Source organism: Marmota marmota, unplaced genomic scaffold, assembly GCF_001458135.2.
Source record: "Marmota marmota marmota unplaced genomic scaffold, marMar, whole genome shotgun sequence".
Classification (NCBI taxonomy): Eukaryota; Metazoa; Chordata; class Mammalia; order Rodentia; family Sciuridae; genus Marmota; species Marmota marmota.
Window position 1 is genome coordinate 12,056,128 of NW_026000048.1, and position 12,432 is coordinate 12,068,559.

A 12,432-nucleotide genomic window follows, 5' to 3' on the forward strand; every position below is an offset into this window, starting at 1 on the left:
GCCCTCTGCCGGCAGGAGGAAATTACAGGGGAGACCAGGTGCTCTTTAGGGAAGAAGCCACTGCTGAGTCTCTGGTCAAAGATGTGAAGGGAAATAGCCCCTCAGTTTGGGCTGTGGGCACATAGGCTTCTACTGTAGCTCTTCATGGAAGGAAGGGACAATCACTCTGTGGCTTAGCCTGTTACAACTCTAGCAAGAACAGGAGGGTCAGGAGTGCTCAGCAGGACTCTTCTGGCATCCTCTCCAACCTACAAGGTAAGATCCAGGGGACAAAAGGGGTAGTCATTGCTTTCTCTGGAGACCACATAGCTGGTTCTCCTTATGTTCTCCTCAGAGACCCTCCACCCCCTACCACAACTGCAAAGTAGCTAAAAGTAGCTGGAAACTTCTATTGTCATTTTTTTTTAAATGGAGATTAAAGATTACTCTCTGGCAGGGTCTCCCTTTAGACTCAATCCCCTCTCTAGCAGAGAGAAATGCTGTGGACTAGGAAAACTGTGTGATGTTAAATTTGGGTAAAGCAGAGCAAGGTGCCCCAGCACCCCAGAGATTAGCATGTGCCGTCCTGTTTTTCCCAGGGAATATGAAATGGTTTTGGAACATTTCCTAAAGTGGCTGTGAATTAGCTTGTGATGTTCTTAAAGGCACCCTCCTACAGATTCACACTTGGAGCAGACTTGAGGAGGCTACTAGGTTAATTTCCTCATTTAGGATGAGCAGCTGCACCCTCTGGCTTCCTCTTACCCCCAGCTCTTTTGTTACAAATCTAAACAGTGAAGAGTGGATAGGAGGGACACGGGAGCAAGGACCATGACTCTTTGGCTCTCCACCATCATATCCCCAGTGTACTGGTGAGCACTAAATATCCATTTGTTAGATGAATCACTGATTTACTGAGTCAGTGATGGGAGTGACAGCAGTGGCTCTTAGCTGGGCAGCCTCCGTGACAGTCTCAGATCCTGGATGAATGCCAATGATTCCCTAATGCTGTTCACCTCTGGGTATTTTTTCCCAAAGCCAGGGCATTTGGGCACTGACTACCTCAGCTCAGGTTCATGTTCCCTTTATCCAAGCTCTGCACTCCCTCTGGTCATTCATTCAAGGCTTTTACACTTGAAAACATGATGGTGCACAACAGAGCATTCCAGTCAAGTATTTAAGAACTGTAGGGGCTTCTGGGAAACACTGGGAACAGGAGTCCACCAGCGTGCTTGGACCTTGCTTAAGCATGGATGAAGCCCACTCGCCACCAGTACAGACGTCTCCCAGCCTTCAGTTTCAGACATGCCTGGCCCGTGAGCAGTCTTCACGACAACTTCAAAGGGCAGTGAGCCAAATCAATTCCACCAGAGACAGTTCCAGATGTTTCCTTTCAGCCTGTTGATTGTGTGAGTCTGATATATCCTAGAGGCCTAGGAGAACATGAGAAACTTTGAGGGCCTGGTCAGGAACAGGCAGGGTGTTCCCCTAAAGGGGGAAGGGGATGGAGCAGAGGTTTCACTGGCAAATAGAAAGAGGGATGCAAAACCACCCCTGGCTCTGGTGTCTTGTTGATGATTTTGACTCTGAGAAGGGTCTACTCTTCTGAAAATGAATTGGAATGGAAAATGATGAAGAGAGGTTGGATCCAGTAAGGATGTGCCCTGGCAGATCCCTCAGACCTAAGGGGTGGGATGTCTGCCCACAGTGAGAGCCAGGAAGAAAAGCTGTCCTTGGTTATCACAGAAGCACATCTCAGCCACTTTTATCCCTCCCAGCCTTGCCCAGCCCTTCCCTCCTTCTCAGCTTTCTAAAGAGAATTTTCTTTGCTCAGGGAACAGGAGCTGAGCTACAGGCACGAAGCCTGCATTTCTCTCAGCCAGATGCTTTGTTTATTCTGGCACCTGCCACAATGGACCAGAATGGCCTCTGAGTCTGCTTCCCTGTGGCCCAAACACCTGCCAGCCCCAGGGCCACTCATGGGCAAGCTGAGATTAAGGTCCACAGCTGTGTGGCAGGTGAGCCAGCAAGGCGGCCCAGCAGTCAGCCTGCCCGAGGGCTAATCCCCTTCTGGGGATGATTTGCTTACTCCATTGGGAAAGACCTTTCTCATTTCTTGTTTTAACACTTCTGACTGGGCTGAATCTTAAGGCCCAGCTCAGCGGCTCTTGCCTTGGCTGAACATTGGAAGCTCCTGTGTGCATTTTCTCTGGTTGTGATTTCATTGCTTTGAGTGTGACCTGGACATTGGAATGCTTAGGGGCTCCCTTAGGTGATATTACTATTCAGCAACAGTGGGACACCCTGAGCAGCTGAAGTATTGATCCATCTGATGAGGATTAAAGAGCCTGACCCCAAACCTCCCTAGGTTTCTCCTCTGGTTTGTACAAAGCAGGGTTAACTTGGAGAAGAAAGATTTAATTAGGATGCTTCTGTCTATGACTCCATGGAAACTTTCCTTGTTCTGTTTTTTTTTTTTTTTTCCGTGTTCTTTAAGGGCAAATCCACCCACTGACTGCTCTCTTTCCTTCTGAGCAGAGAATTTTAAAACACTGTTGACACAATTAACATAATATTGCCAAATAAAAGCTATTTACTTTCCCAGTGAAATTTGAATTTCAGAAAATCAATTAATTTTTTAAATATAATTATGGCCCATGCATTATTTGGGATATACTTATACTAAGAAAATATTCAAATTTAGTTAGGCAGCCTATTGGACAAACCTGGTGACTACAGTAGATCTACTAATCAGAATGATATTCTTTCTGTTACAAAGGACAAAAACAACTCAAATTAGGCAAATAGGGTATAAAAGGAATTAATTGACTCATCTAACTAAAAAGTCCATGTATGATTAGGCGGTATTTAGATGTATCCTCTGATCTTTCTCCATCTCTTAAGCTCTTCCTTTCTCCTTGAGATCTTTCCAGATATTAGGGAAGAAGGAGGTCCCTGATAGCTCTGCCCTAAGAAAAGAGAGAAAAAAAATCTCTCCTGAGAACCCCAAGAAACAAGGAAAATTGGTGTTTTAGCTTTTTTCACTGCTGTAACCAAAGGACCTGACAAGAACAATTTTAGAGGAAGACAAATTTATTTGTTGCTCATGGTTTTAGAGATCTCAGTCCTTAGATGGCTGACTGCATTCCTCGGGGCCTGAGGAGGGCAGGACATCGTGATGAAAGAGTATGGTGGAGAAAAGCAGCTCACAACATGGCACCAGGAAGCAGAGAGAGCTCTACTCAACAAGGACAGCATATAAACCCCAAAGACATACCTCCAGGGCCCCACCTCCTCCAGCCACACTCTACCCACCTACAGTTACCACCAATAATTAATTCCTATCAGACGATTATGGCACTGAGGAGGTTAAACTTTTTATAACCCAATCATGGCTAAACTTTCCTGCATTGTCTCACACATAAGCTTTTGGGGGGACACCTCTTATCAAAACCACAACAACTGGTTTTTCTAGCTCAAGTCATGTGTCCATTCCTGAACCGAGGAAATTGGTTCCAGGACTTTGTGGATACCATAATCTGCTAGTGCTCAAATTCCTTCTATAAAATGGTGTGATATTTGCCTAGAACCTGAGCATATCCTCCTGTATACTTTCAATCACCTCTAGAGTCTATATAATACCTAATAAATGTAAATGCTATGTAAATAATGACTATGCTGCATTGTTCAGGAATAATAACAAGACAGTACAAATTCCTTTTTTTCAAGTATTTTCCACCCATGGCGTGTTGAATCCATGGATGCAGAGCCCACTGATACTGAGAGCTGATGTTCTCTGCTCCAAGCTGTTCACATGATCCCTTCTCACCACATTACATGGATTGATCAGCATTATAATGAGCCAGGGATTAGGTGGTTTTCTAAGGGAAAGGATTTTGAGCAAACAGATGTCTATCTACTATATTCTACAGAAGAAAAAAGCCACTTCTTGGTCATCCCAAATGTGCACATATACTGCCTAAGGAAGGGATACTCTAAATTAGGATAGTATTATGATTTGGATCTGGAGTATCCATCAAAAAGCTCATGTGTTAGTTAATGCAATGATGTTCAGAGGATGGTGAGTGCTGTGACTTCATCGGTGGATTAATCCATTTGATGGATTAATTATCTGGACTACTGGGTGGTAATTATAGTCAGTTGGGACATGGCTGGAGGAACTAGGTCACTAGGGGTGTGATCTGGGGAACTAAAACTGTCCCTGGTTGCTCCCTGTCTCTTTCGCTCTGCTTTTTGGTTGTCATGAACTTCCTCCACACCCATCTACCATGATGTTTCTGCAATGGAATCAGCCAACTTTGGACCAAGACCTCTGAAACCTTGAGCCAAAGTAAATCTCTCCTCCTCTAAGTGGATCTTGTCAGGTATTTTGGTCACAGTAATGGAAAGCTGGCTAACACAGATGGTGTGTGAGGTCAGAACTACTCCTCAAGGCTCTCTAAATGGACCTATTCAGTTGACCAGTAGTTCTAGCAGGACAGCAGCTCACCTAGGCCTCTGCTCTCCAGCAAAGTGTTCTGCATGTAGAAGAGATGAAGGTCTTGACTGTTATTTGGGAACCAGTGCTGTCCTTGGAGGAGGTTTGCTCTTCCAGTTCAGTGCATCCTCTGGCTATAAAGATGGGAAAACTCTTGATCTGCTATCGGGTGAGGGCACCCACTTCTGATGCCTAAATGACTCATACACAATACTCTTCCCCCACTGTACTCTGATAACCTCAGGTGACACCTGAGAGTTCTCCTGTCCTGTGGCTGGGTGGCCAATTTTGTTCCCAAGGGCCAAAGAACATCTAGATCCACAGGGTTTGCCCCATCCTATTTTGTGCTGGGAAATTTCTGTCCATGTGCCTCCTGTTTGAGTTCTAAATAGTTCTAAATAGCATATGTGTCGTGAGGCAGGGATTCTGTTTTCTGCTCTGCAAGGTCTACCATTAGGCTTTGTTGAATGTTTTAAGTTACCAGAAAGAGAAGAAGGAATTCTCCATTATCCTCTCATCTCTGGCTAATGATGTCTTATCTATCCTCAGTCAGGGGTATTTATGAGACTCAACTTTTTCCTAACAAGATTGCCTATCTCATAATTCAAGAAATTCTGATTGGACTAGTTCAGACAAAGGGCTGGATTAGGATATATTTTTTTTGCTTTTTGAAGAGCTCCACAAATAATTCTGATATTCTACTCTCTACTTCCCACAAATCTCTCTTGAAAATTGTTCTAAAATAATCCTCTCCAAATTCTTGGAATATCAAATCTAAGGGTGCAGCATCAATGCCTGGGGTTTTCTTTTAATATATCCTCACACGATGATATACCACAATTGTATTGAAAATAATTGAATGAAAATATCAGCCAACCAAATGTTGCATGCCACTAACCAATTGTAGTCTTATATTTATGAGTGCTTTGGGGCAAGCACAAAAAGGAGATTCCTTAATTAATGGAGGCGATTCCCCCCGTTAAGATGGCTTAGGTTTGCTTCGGACAGCTTGGGGAGAGAATGCAAGAGAAACTCACAGTTCTTTCTCCTCTAACTCCTGGAAACATGTTGTGACAGTCTTCCCCAGAGTATTTTAGGGTGAAACTGCCCCTGGAGACATGACTTTTAAATATGGTGATAGGTGAATGCTCTGTTTGCTTTACATTTTGTTACAACTAACATGAATCAAATCCTGCCCAACCATGTCAAAAAGAATAAATTGGGATCTGGGAAACATAAGACCAAAAACAAACAAAAAAAACCAGTAAGGTCAACTCTTACAGGGTTGCCAGATTGGCAGAATAGGCAAGTGAAGGTGAGAACATGGAGAAGACAGGTGTCCACAGCCTGGGGCTCCCACTCCCTGTAATGTAGACTCACACCTGTCAAATCTGAGCTTACTTTGGTGCCTGATTATAAGCAACATTCTTCCCATCCGGCTATCAAACTATTCCTCCCAAGCCAGTGGAAAAAATAACAAAGCCCTAGGCTTCTCTTATTTGGACCCTTTGATGTCTCCATTCTTTTAAAACAAATGAGTCAAATCATTCGAGGAACCTGTCCCATCTCCATTCCTTGTCCCCCACCCAAATGAAAGCAATGTTTTCTAGTCAAGTTTCCACAAGTCAGGATGATATATGAGTTTATCAATATCTTGCCAAATCTGTTGTTTTCAGATTCACATCATAACGGAAATGATAGTAGTTTATACTTTTTGAAAACTTTTAGCATCAGATTCCTTTCCCAGCAGTGGAAACCTTTCTACAGAAGCTGCTCTGAAGACATAAGGAAGTGGTGCATAGCCCACCCTCTTAGGGGTCTGAAGGCATTATCTGAGGAAGCCGTTCACAAGCCCAAATTTCCCTATGAACTTGTGGCTTCCCTTGAAAATGAATTAAATTCTTAAAATTCTATATTATAATATATCTAGGGTAATTTTAATATAAAAATATTAGTAAATAACTTACCATCAGGAAAGCAGAAATGAATAAAGGTAACATCATATAACTCTATCTTAGGATCCCTGAATTTTAAGAACATGGACTCACAAAAATATGTAGATAAAAATAACCGTGTTTTTCCACTGCTATACAAGTTATGACAGGTAATCATGAAGGAGAGCTGCTCAGTGCTGCCAACAAGTTGGCAAAGTACGATGTTTGGGGCCACTCTTTGGTGGAAATTAAGAAAGTCAAGTGGAATGGAAGTCACAAGCTTCTGATCCACTCTATATTTTACCATCTTGCAAAGGACTCATCAAGAACATTTTCTGTAAGGGCAGAAGACTACATGTGGTCTTAATTTTACCATCAGTGTAATGATTTTCATTACACATCAAATAATGGAGAATGTCAAACCCTTCGCATTTCTCACAACCAATTCTCTTTCACAATGTCAGTGCTTTTCATTCCAAGGATCTTGTCATGTTTAGTTTTTCAAAAATTCAATTTGCCTTGAAACTGTTGAAGGGCATTCAACCTTGAAAAATATGTACTTTAAAAAGCAGATTCTTTGAATCATATGTATGTTTTAAATGTATTGTCAGTGGTGGTTTGCTAAACCCTTTCTCCAAGAGAAAAAGAAAAAAAGTCCTGATTTGTTGTGTTTGCCAATTTCTGTGGTGTAAATGTTCCCACTGTGGCTGATTCCAGGCTACCAATATGGCATCACTGAATGCAGAGTTGAGAAGAGATTATCCTCATGAGTAGATATGAACAAGTTCCAACACGCCACTGATTTAAACCTATATGCAAACAGGTGCATACAACTATAGGTATAATTTAACAAATATGTATAAAGGGAACACCTGTATAACTCCACCAAAATCAAGAAATGGAATATTTGACCTAATCCCCAAAAGTCTACGACATACCTCCTCTTCCTCATTAGTTAACCACTGTCTTCACTTGTAGAATCAACTCTCCCTTGCCATGTACTTTTATCACGTAAGTATCCATCCCTAAGCATTCTGATTTAATTCAGCCTATTCCATCTATACATAGATGGAATTTATACATAGATGGAATCATGCACGGTACATTCTTTTCCTATTCGCTTATTTTGCTCAACATCATGTTTGTGAGATTTAGCCAAGCTGTTGCATGTAGATAGAGTTCATTCATTTTTATTGCTGTATTGTGTTACAACATGGGAATATACTCAGTGATCCTCTGGAGCCAGCCTGTGAAGACTCATGGGAGCTGATTGTTAAATGTTCGTGGGTTTTGTAAGCTAGTTGGTATCATATTGGGAGCTTGAAATTGGCCACTATGGAAGTATTTACACTGTGGAATTTGGCAAATGCTTCAAATCAGAGCTTTTCCTCTCTATTGTTAAGCATCTGCCAGCATGCCAGTGGATGGATGTACAATAAGTAGATTCATTTATTCTACAGTGAATGGATATTACCACAGTAAATGGGTGTTTCCAGTTTTTGCCTATGAACATTCTCTTCTATGTGTAGAACATTCTTTTCTATGATAGAATGCACTCACATTTCTGAGGGACAGTGTATATAGCCTAGGAGTGAAATGCTAGGTGATATGATAAAAATTAATAATGAAAATAGTGCATACCAGAATTTATTAAATGTATTTATATATGATATGATATGCATGTGTTCAGTTTTAGTTAATAATGTCAAATAAAGTTCCCAATCCACATCAAGCCCTCACATCTCTGTTTGAGAATTCCTATAACTCCTGTTATTCCTATTACACCCCTTGGTATTGCCAGACTTGTAAACTTTTGCCAGAGTAGCGGTTGTATACTTATATGTCATTATGGCTCAAAGTTACATTTTCCTAATTCCTAAAGAGTTTTGAGCACTTTTCCTTATGTTGTTTGGTCTGTTTGATTTTTTTCTCATGTAAAGTACTTGTTCAAATATTTTGCTGGGTTTTTTTCTGTCTATTTCTTATTGATTTTTCAAGGTCCTTTATATATTCTGGGTTTTGTAATACAAGCATCTCATGCTGTATATTTCTAATTCTTTTTTCCCTTTTCCCTAAAGTATGGTGACATATTTGTTATTCCATTAACAAAAATCTTATTCACAGTAATATGAGTACATTGGTACAAACTCTAGATTTATTATGATCTGTGTGCATGAATTTTGTTTGACCCCCTTCAAACCTCTCTGGAATCACTTCATTTCTCTTATTGTCAGCTAAAATTTAAAGATGAAATGTAGAGATTCTTTTCATTTCTGTGAGATTAAAAGAGCCATGGAGAAGAGAGAAAAATTCTCTTGAGTTATGCCTAAGATCTTGTGTTCTACTATCTATGTCAGCTCAGATACTTTTAAATGTCCTAGGTCCACTTTATCTAGGCAGTGGTTCATTTTCAAAGATTCCAGAAGCTTCCTGCAACCCAACACAATGCCCTGGCAGATATAATTCCCAATAACTTTCTATACCTTTTGAGGCACTATTGAAGGTTCATGGTAAAGGAGAAAAAGGAAACAAAAAGATGATCATATAATTCAGAAGCCACCTCTCCCCTAAAGCTACTGTTTATTAATCAAACTGAACTTTATTGTTCCTATACTGGTTGAGTTTTATCTATGATACTTGAAAAATTTGCCCTCCTTTGTAAAATGAACAAAAGAGCTTAACAGTATCTAACCTTTAAAAAGAAAACAGAAATAAAAACATAAAAACTTTTTAACAAGCTGGGCACTGTGGCACACGCCTGTAATCCCAGTGGCTTGGGAGGCTGAGGCAGGAGGATCGAAAATTCAAAGTCAGCATCAGCAAAAGCGAGGTGCTAAGCAACTCAGACCCCATTTCTAAATAAAATACAAAATAGGGCTGGGGATGTAGCTCAGTAGTTAAGTGCCCCTGAGTTCAATCCCCAGTGCCACCCCCAAAAACAACTTTTTAGCAAAAGATTCTGCTTCTAAGATAAACAACCATTAAGCAGGAGAGATATTCCAAATAATATTCTCTGTTCAAAATCCCTTTTCATGTGGAAATTTCAAATACTTTATTAAGTAACTCTTAGATCAAAGAAAACATAGAACAATACTGAAGAATTTCCAAAAGTATTGTTAATGAAAATAGTGCATACCAGAATCTATTAAATGTATTTAAAGAACTGATTAACTTCACTCTTTATAACAGAAATGCAAATTAGAAGTACACTGAATCAGCCTTTTGGCTAAGATTAAGTGTAGTATCTGTTCTTATCAATTTGATATTGGATACATGCTCTATTTAAGGACAATGTGTTAAATGAATTTTTTGGAGCCAGGGAGATCAAATAGGAGTTATTTCATCCACTTCCTGCATTGCCCTGAGAGTACATCCTGCAAGGATGTACAAAAAGATGATCATATAATGATTATATAATCATATAATCAGGGGGTACGGGTGGTGGGGGAAAGCATACTGAGATACCATTTCTCATTTACCAGACTGGAAAATTTTTTTTTCTTTTTTCTTTTTTTCTTTTGGCCATCAGGAATGTAAAATGGAACAGCTGCTATGGAGGGGAACTTGCCAATCTCTAGCAAAATTATATACATTTACCCTTGACCCAGCAGCACTGCTTGTTAAAGCAAAAGACTAGAAACAACCCAAATGCCCATCTACAGAAGACTGGGTGAATAAATTGTGGTGTCGCTGCAGGGTAGAGAGATCCAAAATACTGCAAAATCAATCTTAAACATTTTCAATGATATTGCTGATAATGGTGTTACAAAATTGATAGGCTGTTGCAGGTATATTGTAAGAAAAGGCAAATAAACACTTAGGTTGGTGTCCTGGGGAACTAGGGTTTTCAGTAGTAGAGAAAGAATCAAAGAGGTTAAGTAAAACAGTTTAAAATTGAACTGTAAGTATCACTAGGAATTTACAATGATTTTTTTTTAATTTGTGCTTTCCACTATTTCCCCTGGAATAGTATATGAACAATGACCTTGTCGGTAGCATTGAATACCTCCAGAATCAGACTATGGAATCTACATGCCATTTCTGAGTATAATAACCCAGAGCATCTTAGACAAAATGCTGATTCTGGGTATGTATCAGGGATTTTAGAAAAGGAGCCTGCAACATCTCACACTGGAAAGCACCGAGGTCATCAAGGAGTGCTTGGGTTGTGTCAAAGGACACAGAGGCAAATTACCTCAGGGTAACTAAATCATTGATGAACAAGAGGGCAGTTCTTCCTAGAAGTATTCCGAAATTAGCATATCAATATTTTAAATCCTATGTCATAATTATCAATGTGCTAACATCACAGAAAGGAGATAACCAGATACTCCACTCTTCTGGATGGAAGCACAAATAAGATCAGACTCATGTTTTTAAGACATTACTTCCCAGTACTTTATCTCCAAGTACTAATTTATATGAAATAAAGAGTACAGAGGACCCTGCTAAATTTTAATATCTTCCAATGAGTGAGTCCGGAAAGGAGCAGGAGCCTGTCTAATCTTTCTAAGGGAAAGGAAAAGAGGGGAAAGGAAACACTTAGGAACAGGCATAGGAACCTCTTCTTGCCAGTCTCTCCTCCATGCAGAACTCTCAGCAAAGGTGATTTAGTCAGCTTTTGGGTCGCTGTGGCCAAAGACCTGACAGAACAATTTTGAGGAAGAAAGGTTTATTTTGTCTCACAGTTTCAGAGATTCAATCTATGGTTGGCCAACTCCATAGCTCTGGGTCTAAGGTGAGGCAGAACATCATGGCAAAGGGGCATGGCAAAGGAAAGCAGCTAGGGACTAAAGTGGCACCCCCTTTCTCCACAGAAAAGTCTTAACTGGGCTTCTCCAGAAATCTTCACCATGGCTGATTTTAGGACTGTCCCCAAAAGAGTCTCTGCAAAAGAGTTCAATGTAGATAAACTTCCTATTTTGTGTCGCCCTGTTTTACTTGGCCACTGGCCGAGAAGATACCAGCACTCCAGGTGCTGGACACCCCCTTACTAGTTTTTCACAAACGTATCCAGTATAGTAGTTTGTAGAAATGTGCAAACAAGGCTTCTGGCCTTGAGCTGGGCTTCACAGACATGTCTACATTTTTAAGATAAGTTACCAAGTGAGCTCCATGGTAACAGCTGGCAGGGGGAGGAAAGAAAGGGGAGAAGAAGCTGTCCCCTTCTCAGGTGTTGTCCTTGAAGGGTATGTGGTATTCCCCAAAACATGAAAGAAAAAGCTGCTTTTATGTGAAGTTCTGCAGACTGTGAACTTCTGAGACCCTCCCCTTACATGCTAGGTATAAAATTATGAAACTCCCTGAACTTGGGGTTCAGGGGATTAATTGATTACAGCAAAATCTGTGCCCTCTGAACTGCGGCCAAATAAAACTGTTTTCTGCTGTCTTTTGATGCCTTGCCTTGTTTGCCTCTATAACAGAGACAAAATAAACCCCAATGATCTACCTCCTCTAGTCACATCCTACCTGCCTATAGTTACAGCCCAGTTAATCTATATCACTGGATTAAACCAATAATAGATTACAACTCTCATCATCTAATCATTTTACCTCTAAACGTTCTTGCATGGTCTCACATGGGTGCGTTTGGGGAATACCACATATCCAAACCAAAAGAGTAGAGTCCTACCTACTAGGATGTTTTTGGTACTCCAGCTAGATCTGATAACTACTTACTCAGGTTGCTGGCTCCAGATTTCTCTTAGTCAAACCCTAGGGATAGCAAATTCCTGTAAAAACAAGGACAAGATACTATTCCTGCTGTGAGAATTCTGGATATTTCCTAATGTCTTATCTTTAGGGTGAGTTTTGTTTTTCTCCTTTTGGATCCCATATTTGTTGAGGCTTTGATTTGGCTGCTTTTTTCCTCCATGGAAATGAAAATAAGAGTGGCTCAAACAAGACAGGTGTTAATTCGTCTCTCATGTGAAAAGCTGAGCTGCTGAGGAGTTCAGGAGGACAGGGCAGCTCCATTCCATGAAGTCCTCCCAGGACCTGGGTTCTTTGCATTATGTTGGC

At 40.7% G+C, this 12,432-nt stretch overlaps 1 pseudogene; it reads left to right on the forward strand.

The window, feature by feature from the left end:
* The first annotated feature begins 9,619 nt into the window (after positions 1-9,619).
* Positions 9,620-9,787, forward strand: LOC125619589 (annotated as a pseudogene).
* Positions 9,788-12,432: the final 2,645 nt, after the last annotated feature.